General features: G+C 53.9%; 1 protein-coding gene across 3 annotated transcripts in view; it reads left to right on the top strand.

Annotated features, from left to right (window-relative positions):
- Nucleotides 1-16,281, top strand: part of HOOK2 (hook microtubule tethering protein 2) — a 406,674-nt gene that overhangs the window by 1,040 nt on the left and 389,353 nt on the right. The gene's annotated exons all lie outside the window — the stretch shown is intronic.

Here is a 16,281-nt window from a genome sequence, read left to right as displayed (position 1 = left end):
TGACAAACGTGTGTGCCCAATTCGACTCTCTTGGTTACTTGTCAAGACTCCTTGATATTTAGACTTGAATGATTTATAGCTCTGTAATCCCTCGAAAGAAAACGGTTTGTTATAAATCTTCCACAAACGTAGGAATTTTGGATTGTAGCAAAAGTAACCTTCCCCAAGAGCATATCGGGCCGATGACCATTGTTAAAATAACATATATAATATACGTTAAACACTGACCAGGAAATCTCTAATTCTAGTTAATAAAATACTTTATAGATAATTCTGCAGCTTTCAGTCAAGTTTATCGTAGTCATTTATGTATTACATTGGACTTAAGAAGTCTGTGCCTTTTTTACTCTTCGTTCAGCACGCACCCTTCATCCAAATAGCTAGTTGGAATCCTACCAGTTAGTACGCAGTCTTTGAAAGTGAAGACTGAGAATGTTCTGAAAATGGACAGTGAGCTTCTGATATCTCCTATTATACAAATCATCCTTCGGCTCCATGTTGTTGGTGCATCAGGTATGAAAAGCAAATTTTCTTTAGTTAAACACAAAGCAGGCTTCCGTTATAATTTTTCTGGTCATGGGAAAAGTTACTTCTGGGTTTAACGATGGCTCGAAGTTTGATGTTCTGCAAGTCAGTCCTGGATTTGTTTTAGGATAATAACTTTACATTTCACGATAATTTAGGACCAATAAATTGCATTTTTTTAAATAAAAAATATTTCAATATAAACTTAAGTTAAAATGTTTTAATTGGCTATTTGGAAGATTCTTCATTAGTTAATTAATGTGTGCACTGATGATCGTGGTTCCTCATTACCATTTAGAGTACTGACTTTAAATAATAGCATCCTGTGTATTATATGTAATGCAACCTTCCCCTTAGGCACGTTAGGCAGCTGGCCAACCACTACTTTGCATGCAGCAAGGCAGAATCACGTTGATCAAATTGGCTTGGGGGGACTCTACTTTACTACAATCTGTGTATAAGAAATTCCCACTATTTAATAATCTATTGTTGTCAGAGCTTTAAGTGGGACAAAAAAAACTGGAGGTCTTTTAAAGATGCATGGCCGATGTAATTAAGGGCATGGCTTAAAAGCACAATTTGGTTAAAATCTGTGCTATTTTATTTATAACATTTATAAAGCGCACTGTTACCAAACTGTGTCCTGGCGCTAAGCATAGTGTGCCATCCAACAAGTTGGCGTTAGGCATGGGTAGTATGGGCAGCTGCCCAGGGCCTCACACTCAGCCCACCAGCATGGGGCCTGCACCAGTGCAACACACCACCAAACCTCTTGTGCCCCTGCCGATCCCATTGAAGAAAGTTGTCTGTTTGCAATTGGGTTTACAGGAGGGGGGGCCCCTCCCAGGGGCTCTCGGGGTTGGTGTGGGGAGGCCTAGGAGAGGGGGACACTTCATCCTGTGCCAGTTGGAAGGAGATGCATTTTGCCCTGCAATAAGGCCTCTTGCCTGGCTGCCCATTGAGAGACACTGCGGGGCACTCATTGTTAGCACTTTACCTTTTGCAGTTTTAACTCTCAGCCCTCTAGCTATTCTCACACCTTCAGCCCGATATGAGCTGTGAAAAAGGGTGCCTGTAGGTGGCAGAGAGCAGAGAGAGGAGATGCTGCCCAGGAGGAGTCTGCACAAAGCAACTTCTGTAGCCCTGAAGCTGTCACTTATGTAAGTTAGAGGGGCCACGCACATTCCCCTTTGCCCGGGGCACCATACATTTTAGAACCGGCCCTGACCAGTAACATTACATCTAGAACAAGCCAGGACTATGGGCTTTATCAATGATGTTGTTAGTTGCATAAGATAAATAAGCAACAACTATAGATTTGTAGTATATAGTTCTGCAAACACATACATTCTTAAAGGATGAGACTGTGAACAAACGATACCGAGTCTCTTGGAGTTACATCAAAGGCAGTTAAGGGTGGGACTGCTGCAGAGTTTTTTTTTTTTTTTTAATTATTATTTATTTTTTATTTCCACGAACTTCAAACACACAGCATCAGGCCTACAACCTCATGGGCCGGCCGCGTTATAGATATGTCCGGTAAACAATAAGCACATTCGTACACGGCCCATCAGCCGACAACCCGGGGGTCCTGCGGCGTGTTCCTCGTAGCAATTGACAAGTTCGCAGTCATCACCGCCAACAGAGCAGGGTGCAGTTGTCATACGCATTTTCTTCATTTTATCCACCAGTTCATCCCTACCCCCCCCCCCCCCATTGCTCCGCAGCCAATATTTAAGACGTGTGTTTGTGCCCTAACTAAACTAATACCAACTCCCAACTCGGTCAATAGCCCTATGGAAACCTCCCCCCCCCCCCCCCCCCTTGCGGTCATCATGTGCTGCACAGGCGTGTCCGTCAATGTGGTGCCTAGTTCTGTTCCATAACTACACCTACCCTTATTGTGTCCCTGAGCAGTGTCTGCTCCCCATCTGAGTTAGTCCGTCCAGAATGTCTGTCCCGAGTGTTGTGCCCGGCTAGACTGGGTGTGAACTGTGCTTTTATGGTGCCACCCCACCCATCTAGTCATTTCCCACTGCGCTCCGTGCCTCCATCACGCGCCATGTCGCACTCCCTGGGTCATGTGCACAGCTCTCTCTCCTCACTAGCCGAGGTCAGGTTTCAAGTTAGTGTTTGCCCTTCAACTTGGGGTCTCCCTTTCCGGGCTGCCAGAAGCCTCCCGCCCCCTTCCATTAAGATAAGTTTGGTACAGTGCCCAAAAATGTTTTGGGCGGCTTTTGGGGGGCAGCAGCTCACTCTAGTGTTCCGCTTGTGTGCTACAGTACAACATGTCTCGCGCCCATCTAGTTCTAGTTGGGAGGGGTCCTCTCATCCAACAGTGAGCTACTACTCTCCTAGCCATTAGCATCACCATATCCGTGAGTCTGCGAAGCGCGACTGGGAGCCGCTTGAAATTGCCAATGAGCGCCAAACCCGGGTCCGGGGCCATGTCTACTCCCAGGATTTTGCTCATTTCCGAAGAGACATCGCACCAGAATGACTGGGTGCCCGGGCAGTTCCACTCCAAGTGCAGGAAGTCAGCGTCAGCTGCGTGGCAACGTTCACATTGTGCCGTTTGCCGCAGACCGTATCTATGGAGTCTCTCCGGGGTGTAATACACTCTCTGCAGGAACTTAAAGTGGATTAACCTGTGCTTTCCATTAAGCGATATCCGCTTCGTGCTGTCGCAGCAGTACCGCCATGTCGCGTCATCTAACGTGGTCTCCAGGTCTCTTTGCCATGCCAGTCTCGCTTTCATAAGCTGGTGCTCTCCTTGCGACCTAGCCACCCTGAATAGATTCGTGAGGAGCTTCCGAGGCTCCTTGTTCTTGATGATATGACAGTTCGAGGACGTCTGGGGGCTCTGCCATGTCAGGACCGAGCAGCTCCGAAAGAGCACTCCGCGCCCTGTGGAATTGGAAGCGTTGCAGCATAGGGATCTCACTGCAATCACCTCACACCTGATCCCAGGTTTTGGCCACACCATCCTGAAAAAGGTCGCCCGCTCTGCGGAGGCCTAGTTTCGCCAGCTCTCTGGTGACACCCTTCTCAGCCATAGGTGGGAGCCAGAGCATCCACTCCAACGGCATCTCTGGAGAGTATAGTAGCGCTTCTCCCTGCCATTGCAGGAGTGATTGCCATTCATGGTTGGTAGCAGTAATGGAGTCCAACACTCCTGTTCTACGATCCAGCGGCATTCAAATCGTGGCCGGAAGAGGCTGCGGGTGCGCGAATAGTCGCTCCATGCGGACATGCGGGATCATCCTGTCTCCGTGGATCCAGGTGTGAAGGTGCGACGCTTGAGCTGCTCTGTAATAAAGTTCAAGGTCTGGGGCCGCCAAGCCTCCCATGCTGTAGGGCAAAGTAAGTGTCGACCACTTGAATCTCGGCTGCTTTCCCACCCATGCTAAGCTAATCATGAGACTTGTTAGCCGCTGGAAAAAGGCCCTAGATAGCAGTATTGGGAGAGCATTAAAGAGGAACAAGAACCGCGGCAGCACTACCATCTTCATAATGGCTCTGCGGCCCATCAGAGTGAGAGGCAATTTACTCCAGATCGCTATATCATCCTCCAACTTGCTGACCGCTCTACCATAGTTTTGGCTAATGAGCAGGTCTGGGTCCGTGTGGATTTGTATCCCCAGGTATCTAATCGGATCTTCGGACCACTGTAGAGGGTACTCCGTCTCCACCTGTCTAGTCACAGGCGTTAGCGGTAGCACAATGGATTTTGCCCAGTTGACTTTAAGACCAGAAAGCGCACCAAAGCGTACAACCTCTCTCCGAAGCGGGGGAAGAGTCGTCGCAGGGTTGTGTGCATACAACAGCGTGTCATCTGCGTACATGGGCACTACTATTTTGTAGGTCGGGAAACGTATGCCCTCGTGGCCGTGGTATTCTCTCAGCGCGCAAGCCAAAGGCTCTGCCGCTAGTGCATATAACCAGGGGGATAGGGGGCACCCCTGTCGAGGAGTTCCCCTGCCTATGTGGAGGGGTTTCGAGATCGCATTGCCAACTCTCACTCTAGCCGAGGGTCTTTCATAAAGGGCGCCCACCATTTGCAGGAAGGGCTCCCCAATTCCCATTCGTCGTAATACCTGGAGCAGAAGCGGCCATTCCACCGAGTTGAACGCCTTTTCCATGTCAAGGAAAATAGCCACGGCCGACACGTCCTGCTTAACATGTTGAATAGTCCCTAGTACCGTCCTAATATTGTACGTCAAGTTCCTGCTGGGTATAAACCCTGCTTGTTCTGGGGCCACCAATTCAGGGGCCAGCAGTGCTAATCTGGTCGCTAGTACTTTAGCATATAGCTTAGTATCTACGTTTAGCAGCGACAGTGGGCGGTATGATCCGCACTCGTCATGCGTCTTGCCCGGCTTAAGAATAGTGACAATCATTGCCTGTCTCATGGAGCAAGGCATGCTTCCCTGGATACAAATGTCACTCATCTGAGTGGTGATATGTGGCAGTAGCTGTTCCTGAAATGTTTTGTAAAATTCGACTGTCGGGCCATCCATAACAGGCACGCTGCCCGTTCGCATCGAGGCCAGGGCGTCTCTAATTTCGTCCTATTGTATAGGATACATGAGGAATTCCCTGTGAGAGTCAGAGGAACGGGAGCTTTACATGCTCCAAGTAATCTAGGATTTCAGCCGACAGGTCCCCGCACTCCGAGGAGTACAACTTCGAGTAATAATCTCTAAAGATGGAAGCTATATCTGTCTCATCCGTGCCTCTGTGACCATCTACATCTTTCAGTTCCGTGACCAGCGGCTTCCCCCTTCTGCCTTTAAGGATGTTAGCCAGTACTGTTCCAGGCCTTTCCCCTTCTCCGTATGTGCGGGCCGTGGCATGTTTGCTCAAATATTTAACCTCCCTGTCTGCTTCGTCAAGGAACTCCACTAGGAGGCGTTTGATTCCCTCCTCCGTGGCCTCGTCCGGTCGATCCCGCTGCTGCTCCTCCAGGGCTTGCAGCTGATTTTCTAGCTCGGCCAGCCTGCGCCTTATCGCTTTCAGGACTCTGGAGTGTTTAGACATTGCAATGCCTCGTATGTAGACTTTGAATGCCTCCCACACAGTCTGAAAGTCCTCCACAGATCCAACATTCTTTTCGAAAAATATTTCAATCGACTCCGCGAGTTCTCAGCGAAAAACTGGGTCTAGGAGTGAGTAAGGTGGAAAGCGCCATGTAAAAGGGGGAATTTTCCTGGCAGGGGCCTCTATTACCAGTAGTAAGGGGGAATGGTCTGACAGCGTGCGCGGTAGCACTTTACAGTGTTTAATACTGCGGGTAATCCCAGAGGTGGCAAACCAGTAATCGATTCTAGTGTGCACTTCATGGTAAGCTTAGTAATGTGTGTATCCGCCTCGCCCCGCATTTCTGCTTCTCCACACATCCTCCATGTCCAACATAAGAAGTCTAGCTATCAGCATCTGCGCTGCCACCGACGGCCTGCGAGGTGGGCCTGTAGATCTGTCCATGTCTGGGTTGAGTGTCAAATAAAAATCCCCTCCCCATATTATGTGGGGCTTGCCGTATGTGCCGATCTTAGCAGCTAGTGTTTCGTAGAATTCAGGGGAGTCATAATTGGGACCGTATGCATTGACAACTAGTAAGTCCAGCCCCACTCCCCTACAGGTCGCTATTACCTATCTGCCTTCTGTGTCAGCGCTGAGCGTCTGTATCTGGATTTTCAAGCCTGGGTTGACCCATGTGATAACCCCACTAGCGTGAATGGTGAACCCGGCTGCAGCAATGTTCCCCTCCAGGCCTCTGCTGTGTAGCATCCTACTTGTGAGTGGCAAGTGTGTTTCCTGTAGCAGCGCTATGTCTATATTATGTCTTTTTAGGTAAACTAGTACTTTCCTTAGCTTTCTAAAATCGTTCAACCCTCTGACATTCCATGTAAGGGCGCTGAGACAGACTGTGCAGGTTCCTTTACTCCTGTTACGTCAGTCATGATGATATGGCGTGCAGAATGTGAGTGGAGCCAGGTTTACAGAGGAGAATCAAATCAGTGTGACAAGCTATGGAGCAGAGGGCGTCGCGGACGTGGGCCATTCTATAGTGAACTATTCTTGACCATGGAGGCAAGGGACACAGTGCAGAATTTTCAAAACAATAAAACTTCCCATTTTCCGTGAGTTCACCACCCACAGCAGACCAACCCCAACAGGGCCTAGCATGAGTAAACTTTCCTCCCCGATTTTCTCTCCTCCCCCCCCCCCCCCCCCAACAACCCAAGTAGTCCCTCGCGGGACCCGTTAGTGCGTACAGCGCTAGGGCAGAGGTCGCCAGTAAAAGTACAGGTAGGAATTGCATGCTAGGTCTTGACCCATTAAAGCTCCTAGCGCCATCACCACTTTAGTGTCATTTCACGCGAGCCAGAGAGCCACTGCGCAATACCTAGCGAACCCCCAAAAACAGTGCAACTATCTCCACCTCATCCCGCCCCCAGGCACAGCGCGTGGCAGCATCGCACAACCTGGAAGTGTGAGCCATTCCGTGTCCGTTAATTTCAGTCACTTGCATGCATAAAGGAGAAGATAGCTTGGAAAGATCTCACCAGGCCTCGGGGGCTTTCAGCTCTCGTATTCTCCTAGGGACTGTTCTGTTCCCTTCCACCTAGCGTGCAGAGATCTCAGCAATGCAAGGCTCATCTCTCCTTCAAAGCCCAGGTTCTGTCTAGGCACGTCAAATGGCAAGGCTACATCAATGGTGCAGTGTTACTATTCCTGCTCATCCAGGCCGCTGGTGAGTTCCTGCTCTCCAGCCTGGCTTCTGGGGCTGTTCCTTTGTTCCTTAGTCCACGTTTTCAGAGCTTTTTGTAGGTCTTTCGGATCGGTGAGAATGTCCCTGGCGGTTGATTCGTAGCTTTGCCGGGTACAGCATAGCATAATCTAGCCCTAAGTCAAGGAGTTGCTGTTTTATACGGAGCAAAATGACGGCGTTCCTCCTGCACCTTCGCCGTGAAGTCCGGGTATAAGGAGATTGCTGCCCCCTCACCTGTAGCTTACCCTTCTCTCTGGCCAATCGCAACGCAGTGTCTCTGTCTCTGTAGTTTAGAAGTTTTGCGATGATTGGCCTCGGGGGAGCTCGCGGGCGTGGGCACAGCGTGCGATGTGCCCTCTCAACTATGAACATGGGCGAGAAAACTTCATCTCCCAGTAGTGTGGTCAGCAACTTCTCTACAAACCACTCCATCTTCCCGGTGTGTGTCGTCTCCGAGACACTTGTGATTCGTATATTAGATCGCCGAGAGCGGGCTTCCAAATCCTCTGATTTATCTTGTATTACCTGAAGGAGCTTGCCAATCTGTTTACGATCATCCTTATCCAGTTCCATTTGAGCCTCCTCCACTTCGGTCAGGCATCTCTCTGACATGTCCAATCTCTCTGTGTGCTTATCCACTCTTTCGGACATCCGGTCCATGCGATAAGTGAGGGCATCAATCTTCGTGCCTATCGACGCCATACTGTCCTGTAGGCCCTTCTCCATGGTGACCAGCAGCTCCTTGATGTCTGAGTAGAACGAGCTCTCCGGGCCCTTATCCTGCTGCGTAGGCATAGACTCGCACGTCTCTGGGGCCTTCGCTCGGCACTGTTCAAAAGGAAGCTTAGTTTGTGTCTTGTCTCCTTTGCCCATGGTGCCCTGAACAGCAGTTATGCTGATGTTCCCCTCTGTGAGGCTTCTGGAGCTAGTCCTAGTGCAGATTTCCCGCCGCCGTCCTCCCGCCTGGTTTCTCAACCGTTATGAGCAAGGGCCCTCCACCTTCCCAACTACGGGGTGACTCTCACCTACTATGGGCGCTATGCAGGCGGTCGCCTCCGGCTATTAAACAGGGTTTCTGCTCCAGCAGGCAAGCGCAGCCCCTCCGAGTCTCAGGCAAAAAACAGGGGAGTGTGGGCTGGCACCTTAAGGAGTCCCCAGGTTGTACGCAGTGCTATTAAGGGGGCCTCATCTGGTGTCCGGGGACAGCAAACCCACTCGCACCTCAGAGCTCCTCGCACCGCCTGTCAGCGTACTCACAAAATGTCCGTAGATCAAGGCCACCTCCTTATGTTCCTCCGCTGTATAATCGAAAAGTGGGGGCCAACAGTCAGCTCCAACAGTATAGCACTCGGAGAGGGGGGGGCAGTCCTCCAGCAACTCCGGGACCCACCAGGCTCCCCCGGGTAGCTGCAGGCGTGAATGAGGTCGGCTGCAGGCGCGCGCTCCCTGGTTGTCGTAAAGCGTCCTTGCTGTTCACCAACGTCGGGTCTCTCACAGCCCCGCCGGTGCGGCGAGTAGGGGAAGAATAAGCACCGGCCAGTCCAGGAATGCCCCACCAGTTGCAAAGTTTGCGGCCCTCTCCCCCGAGTTTATGGCTGCCCCTGAGCTCCGCAGCGCGCCAGCCGTCCAAGTGTTAATGGGGGGGGGGGGGGAGAGCAGCAGGCAGAAGAGTGCACTGGGGCCTTTGTCGGTATCTGGGTGCACCGGGCTCACCTTCCCAACGAGTCTCGCCGCTGCGCACCCAATCCCACGAGCCGAGCGGATGGATCTCGGGGCCTCCCGACTCCAGCAGCAGAAGGATCCGTTGCTGTAGTGCGGGGGCCAATTTCACTCGTCGGCAGCGTCGGGTGAGGAGAGGGCCGGGGATCAGCAGCGCCAGGGCCCGCAACACTCCCCCCTCGTGGTGGCAGCAGTTGTGGGATCTTTGCAGGCAATCTAGCGAGTGCCAGCGGGCATCAAGGATCTCCGCTGCACGTGGGGGGTATATAGCTCCCCCAGAAGACCGCAAGTCCCTCTAGTCTTTATCGGCGGTCCGGACCCTCCGAGCCGTAGGCCGTCAGTCTGGCCGCACGTCGGGTGACGCACGCTGGGGAGCGCGCAGGGCAAGCTTGCGGCTCAGCGGCCTAGCACGCCAGGATGTACACCGGCCCGCACCCCTCTCTCAGGCGGCCAGGGAGCTGCGAAAATCGCCGTCGCTGTTGTCGGCGGAGTCCGGGGGTCACACAACTCCTTCGGTGACCCCAAGGCTCAGCATAGGCAGGATAAATTACGGATATTCAGGGTGATGGCGCGAGCTCTCTTTTCAGGCGTCCGCCATCGACGCTGGCAAGCTCCGCCCCCGGGACTGCTGCAGAGTTACGATTTTTTTTTCCATCCCAAGGCTGATGGCAGAAATAGAGAGCCCAATAGGGACCAGTTTCAGCACCTGCTTTTTAGAGCTACCAGTGCTCAGACCCGGCCCACTTAAAGCCCTGAATGTTGTGCTCTGGGAATCTACCACTGAGAAAAATGAAAAATGATGATGAATTGCAATCCTTCCGTTTATCTCAATCACCAGTGCTTATTCAATTTGCAATTCAAAATTATTTTTGATCTTTAAAAAAAAAAAAAAACTACCTTTATTGGATGCTGCAGCCCTTTTACAGTTGCATCAAAACAAGCACATACTTGTGATAGTTTAGAACAATTGGCAAACTTACAACTTTTTTTTTTTTTCACAACAAAATGTTATTGATTTTATAGATCGGGTAAGCAAAAACCGCAGACCTCCACAGTCAGGAGAGTCCTGCCACAGTGTTAAGTATACAGAAGCAAAATGCAGGCCCAATCAGAAACAACCCCACCCAACCTCCCCACCACCCAACACACCCAGACGAGCCCGCTACCCACCCCTTATCCCTCCCTAACCCCGTGCACGTGTTCATTTCTAGACACCAATAGTCGGTCAAATCTGGTAAAAGAGCCAGTGTCTCCTCAGGCCCACAGCCCGTCCACCGAATCTGTTTCTCCGTCATCTGGTTCCACCGGGGGATCAAGTAGTAAACCCCTATATTCCGCCCACCTTTTCCATATCTTGAAATGTTTACGGGGACACCCTCTTGCTTCAAATACCGGGCGTTCCAAGCCCATGCAGTAATCAATCCCCGCCTTCCAAGCACTCAACGGGGGGGCCCGCTCACTCTTCCACGCCTGCGCCAGGTCTCGTTTGGCAAGGACAAGGCCCAACAGCAACAGATGACGCTTGTAGATGTTTCCCCCAACACCCTCTAGGACATGGAGCAGGGCCAAGCGAGGAGTCCGGGGAAGATCCCATCCCAGCACCTCCGATAGACAGCTCCATACACCCCCCCCAGAACCGGGACAAACCACCACAGGACCACACAGTATGTAGCAGCGTGCCCATTTCAGCACCACAACGCAAGCACTCCGGAGACCCAATCAAGCTTGCCTTCCACAATCGCTCTCGTGTATAATAGGCCCTGTGTAGATATTTGAACTGTATCAGGCGCAAGCGCACCGCAATAGCAGCACCCCGCGGGGACTCCAGAACCTCCCTCCAATCATCCTCGTCCATTGGGCCAATGTCTCGCTCCCAGGCCTCCCGAAGTTTAAGGAGGGAAGAGGAACAGTGAGTAACCAAAGTTTGGTATATGCGGGACACTTTCTTATCGCCCAGATCGCCCATAAAGACTTTAGCCTCCAGAGGGCTGAACCCCGGCAGTGACTCCAGGCCCACCAAGCTAGGCCCAAGGGCATGGCGGAGCTGAAGATATTTGAAGAATTGGGTATTAGGCATATGATACTCAACACTAAGCTCTTGAAAAGATTTAAGTGCCGTGCCGGATACGACGTGGCCTAGCGATGAGATCCCAATGGAGTCCCAACCTTCAAACCCGGATAACGCGGCCAATGCAGGAAGCTGCCCATTATGCCACAATGGGGTCTCGGCCGTCAGTCTGCCCCACCAACCCATACGGCGCAGCGCCTGACGCCATATCGTAAACACCACCTGTGTGGCCCGGGGCAGCCGCCGCCGCAGACCGGCCGAAAAGAGAATCGTATGTAGAGTGTGGCCTCTCATCAGGAGGTGTTCCAGCGTGTATGCCGGGTCCCCTCTACTTCCATACCACCATTCGTTGAGGACCAGCAAGTGGGAGGCTTGGTAGTAGGACAATACGTCCGACGTCGCAAGCCCACCACAGTAAGTGGACAGAAAACATGTACGCAGTGCCACCCTGGCGGCACCCCCAGCCCACAGGAATCGTCCCAAAGCAGAGTTAACCTGCCAAAACCACTGGGGAGCAATCGGGTGCGGGTGATTCTGTAGTTGGTACAAGAGGCGCGGGAGTGCAACCATCTTAAATATTACCGACCTGCCAAAAATAGTAAGGGGCATTCGCGCCCATGTTTTAAGGTCCGACTGGACTTTATCCCAGACCGGCACCACATTCCGCTCCCAGGAGATCGACGCAGATTCCGATAAGAAGACACCCAGATACAGTAGGCCTCCAACCGCCACTTTCAGGGCCGACGCCCAGTGGCCCGCGCGCGCTCCCTCACCCAACACCCATAGGGTGGACTTTCGCGGGTTAAGGTACAGACCCGAGACTTCCCCGAAGATGCGCATGATTTCTAACACCCGCGGGCCCGACCTATCGAGGTCTGTAAGGAAGAACAGGATACAGAAAACAGGACATCGTCCGCATACAGCGCAATCCTATCGGTGCATCCCTGGTCCCATCTAAAACCTTGCAGCTGTGCATCAATGCGCACCCAAGAGGCGAGGGGCTCCATCGCTAACGCGAAGAGGTAGGGGGAGAGTGGGCAACCCTGACGGGTCCCCCGCCCGACTGGAAACCGCACAGAAACAGCACCCGAGACCCGCACGGCTGCCGTGATGTCAGTGTAAAGCAACCGAACGTATGAGATGAAAACCGGGCCCAAGTTAAGGCGGGGCAGGAGCGCAAACAAATAGGCCCAGCTCACTGAGTCGAACGCCCTATCTATATCCGCCAGCAACAGGGCTGCTCGCTCACCCGTGGCCCCCATCGCATCGATGGCCGTCTGAGCCCGTCTGACATTGTGTCGCGTTGCCCTGTGCGGCATAAAGCCTGCCTGGTCCGGATGAACCAGATCCGCTACGTAGGGGAGAAGCCGGTTCGCCAGCACTTTTGCCAGTAGTTTAGCTTCTATGTTAAGCAACGATATTGGGCGATACGAGTCGTGCTTAGCAGGTGGCCTACCCGGTTTCTGGAACACCACCACCTCAGCATGTCGCCAATCAGCGGGCAACCGACCCGACTCACGCGCTGCCTCCAGGGCCGCCTTATAGTGAGCCCCCAGTTGGAGCTGGAACTTCTTGTAAAATTCGCACGGGAAACCACTCGGTCCGGGCGCCTTTCCCGTGTTGAGTTGCGCCAGCGTGTCCCCCACCTCCTCCCCCGTAATAGGGAGATCCAGGATCGCCCGCGCCTCGTCGGAGACCGCCCTCGGGGGCAGGTCCGCGATAAACTTGTCCGCCGCTTCGGCCGGGAGGCAGTCCTGCGGCGCATAAAGTGCCGCGTAGTATCGCGCGAAACTAGCCGCCAGTTCCACCGGGTCCGTTATTGTAGCTCCAGTCTCATCAGTAAGTCCAGGCAGCGTAATCGGCTGCATGGTATTCTGACACAGTCGATGAAGCATAGTGCACGACTTGTCCCCCCATTGGTAAATTCTACTGCGGGTGGCGAGCCATGCCTGGCGAGCCTCATCAAGCATCACATATGCATGAGTCTGTTGGGCCTGCAAAAGCGACCGCACAGCGTCTCCACCTCCCTCCTCCTTACACCGCCTCTCGAGGGTCTCCACCCGCGCCGCCGCTGCTACTATGGCCTCCCTATGTCGTCGGCGAGCCGCCGCGCACCACGCTATATCCACCCCACGAAGCGTGGGCTTCATAGCTTCCCAGGCCAACGACACATCCGTGTCCCCGACAAGGTTTTCCTGCCAATAATGGGCTATCGCTCCCCGCATATGCCGGACGTAGTCATCCTGCTGAAGATGCCACGAGGACATTCGCCACCGGAACGGCTGCCTCCGCCCGCACAGGTCAACATCTATGGTCACTGGAGAGTGGTCAGACAACCCGCGAGGCAGGATGGCGGCCCCCCGCACTCGGCTCAGGCACCCACTTGGCACAAACACACAATCCAGACGTGAAAACGAGCCATGCACTGCAGAAACATACGTATATTCTCTGGCCGCCGCATGCAGATGTCGCCACGTATCAACCCAGCCCAGTCCATCGCACGCAACCGAGAGGGGGCAGCCACCACAGGCGTACCCCGCGGCCGAAGACGGTCCATAGTCTCATCCAGCACATCATTCCAATCCCCACCAATCACAGCAAGGGACTCTGGGACTTCTGCCCATACCGCAAACAGCCTTTCAGCTAGAGCCCACTGCAGAGGGGGAGGGGCATAGACACTCCCAAAGACGACTGGTTCCGTACCCACCCTACCCTGTACAACAATGTATCTGCCCTGTGGATCAAGCCAGAGTCTCTCATGCACATATGCAAGTCGTCTATGAATCAAGATGGCAACCCCTCTAGAGCCCCTCGAAAAGCCGGTGTGGAAAACCTGGTGGTAGCCAAATCTTTGCAGGCAGGGTGCTTTCGTGCCCATCATATGCGTCTCCTGCAACAGCAGTACATCCGCCCCCTCCCGCTTAGCCCCCCTCAGAACAGCTCCCCTCTTAATTTTATCCAACAAGCCCCGGACGTTCCAGCTCAATATACGCATAGACATACAACGGGTCCCTGTAGGCAATGCATCAACCATAATCCCAGGGAAAATAAAGCAAGAGGACCCAGCTGCAGGCCCGAACATACAACACCAGCTCTAGTTCAGCATGAAAATCACGTGCACCACAAACCGAACCCCCCCCCCCACCCCCAAATAACCCCCTGAACACCCCGTCCCCCAACCCCCACCCCCCTCCCCTACCCCCCTCCCCTATACCTCATAGAACACAGAAGTATCTGTCGCGGCATGGGCGACCTCGGGCCCAAAACAGAGCGCCCAAAGCCTACCATACCAATGGATCCCAACTACCCACTCAACCCACAGGAACCCCCCCCCCTCACTAACACCCGCCTATAATGGAGGGATGTAGCCCCGATAAGATAGCACCCCGCAGCCCCATGTCCTCCCCAACACGTAAAACAAACAGTGTCAAGGCATCTTGTCCCGGATTGGTCGGGCAGCAGGACTTACTCATCAGCCACACACTGCCAAGATCTACCACAGCCATAAGTCACCTTACTTTCAAACGATGTTCAATTGTCCTTATTCGATTGGTCCGAGTCCGCCGGTGTTCCATCTCCTTCCCCAGCGTGAGAAGGGGAGCGCTGCCGTGATCTTGAACTCCTGTGTCTTTTCCCCCTGATGCGCTGGTTCGCCCGCTCCGGAGAGGAGCTCCTGGAGGAGCCTGGGTTCAAGCCCGGTTGAGCATTCGACCGAACCCTCACCGTCTCATCCGTCCACCTAAAGACATCCTCCGAGGTATAAAAAAAGTGTGTCCGCGATTGGAAAATCACTCGGAGGCGGGCCGGATAAAGTAGCGAGTACTGGAGCTTCAGGCCGCGCAGCTTCGCCTTGGCCGCTATGAAGGAGTGTCGTTGCTGCTGTACCATCTTCGTATAGTCCGGGAAGATCATGATTTTCTGACTGTCAAACATGACCGTGTCCTTCGCCCTCGCCTCCCGCAGTATGGTGTCCCTGTCGTGAAAATTCAAGATCCGTGCGATCACCGGTCTGGGTCGCTCGCCCGTGGGCGGTTTCTGCGTCAAGGCTCTATGGGCGCGCTCTATTACGAAGCACCTCGAAAGCGCGTCTGGGGGTAACCACGACTCCAGCCACTGGGACAAGAAACCTTCCATATCCCCCTTCTCGCAGCCCTCGGGAAAGCGAAGGTTATTCCTACGCGCCCGTCCTTCGGCATCCTCCACTCGAAGCGCCAAGCCCCTCTGGATCTTCTCCATCGCGGCCACCTTCTGTTTCAGGGACCCCACATCGTCTTCCACTGTTGAAAGCCTGGATTCCGCCTCCGTGATGCGGGTCCCTGCGTTGCGAAGGTCCTGGCGCAACAAGGTCACATCTGCCCCCACCGCACCTATCTTGGCGTCAAGCATGTCTCTGGACTGGATGATAGCCGCCATAAGCGCTGCATTGTCCGGTCCCGCGCTCTGGCCCCCCCCCGATGCGCCGGCACCTCCATTCGGCCCAGTGAAATTGTCGATGGGCCCTTGTTTGGCAGGTCCGCAGCGTCCTCCACCCCTGGTCATAATGCAGGCTGTAATCGGGCCGCCGTTCCAAGGTGTGCCCACAGGCGTCAGAGTAGGTCGCGCACTGCAGGGGTCCCAACTCACCACAGCTCCAAGGTCCTCGCTCGCTGGCCGTACCCCTCACACATACACACTGGGGCCGGAGGGACTCACGAATAATGAAGTAGCACCCCAGCCAGGGTCACACAGCAGGAGCCTCCAGCCCGGACAGGCGGCAAGATGTCCAGCGCAAGTACCAGTAGCGCCACCAACACCGCAGGCGAGGCCGTCCACTCCACCGTCCGCGTCGGCTCCGGGCAGCACCACCCACCGCCAGGGGGCACAAATTGAGGGCCCGGTTTCAAGGCCGCAGCACCAGCCAACACCGACCTCCGGCGTCTGGAGTACCCAAGCCGCCACTCAAGGAGCGGAGGGGCACAGCGGGGCCTCCGCCTTCAGCTCCGGTGTCTTGTAGAGAAATCGGGGCGGCGCCAGCAGCCGGGGCCGAGGACCAGCACCAGAGCCTCCCGCCCGGACACCACCAAAATCGAGGCCCCGGCTCCGCACGCCGGACCAGGCCTCAAATCAATGCCACCTCCGCCGTCGGCTCCAGGGGACCAAGGAGCTCCGTTCGTCGCCCCGGGGGACGCCTCAAACCATCGACTCCAGTAGCTAG

Source organism: Lissotriton helveticus, chromosome 1_1 (genome assembly GCF_964261635.1).
Source record: "Lissotriton helveticus chromosome 1_1, aLisHel1.1, whole genome shotgun sequence".
In the NCBI taxonomy this organism is placed as follows: domain Eukaryota; kingdom Metazoa; phylum Chordata; class Amphibia; order Caudata; family Salamandridae; genus Lissotriton; species Lissotriton helveticus.
This window is presented reverse-complemented; position numbering and strand designations above follow the sequence as displayed.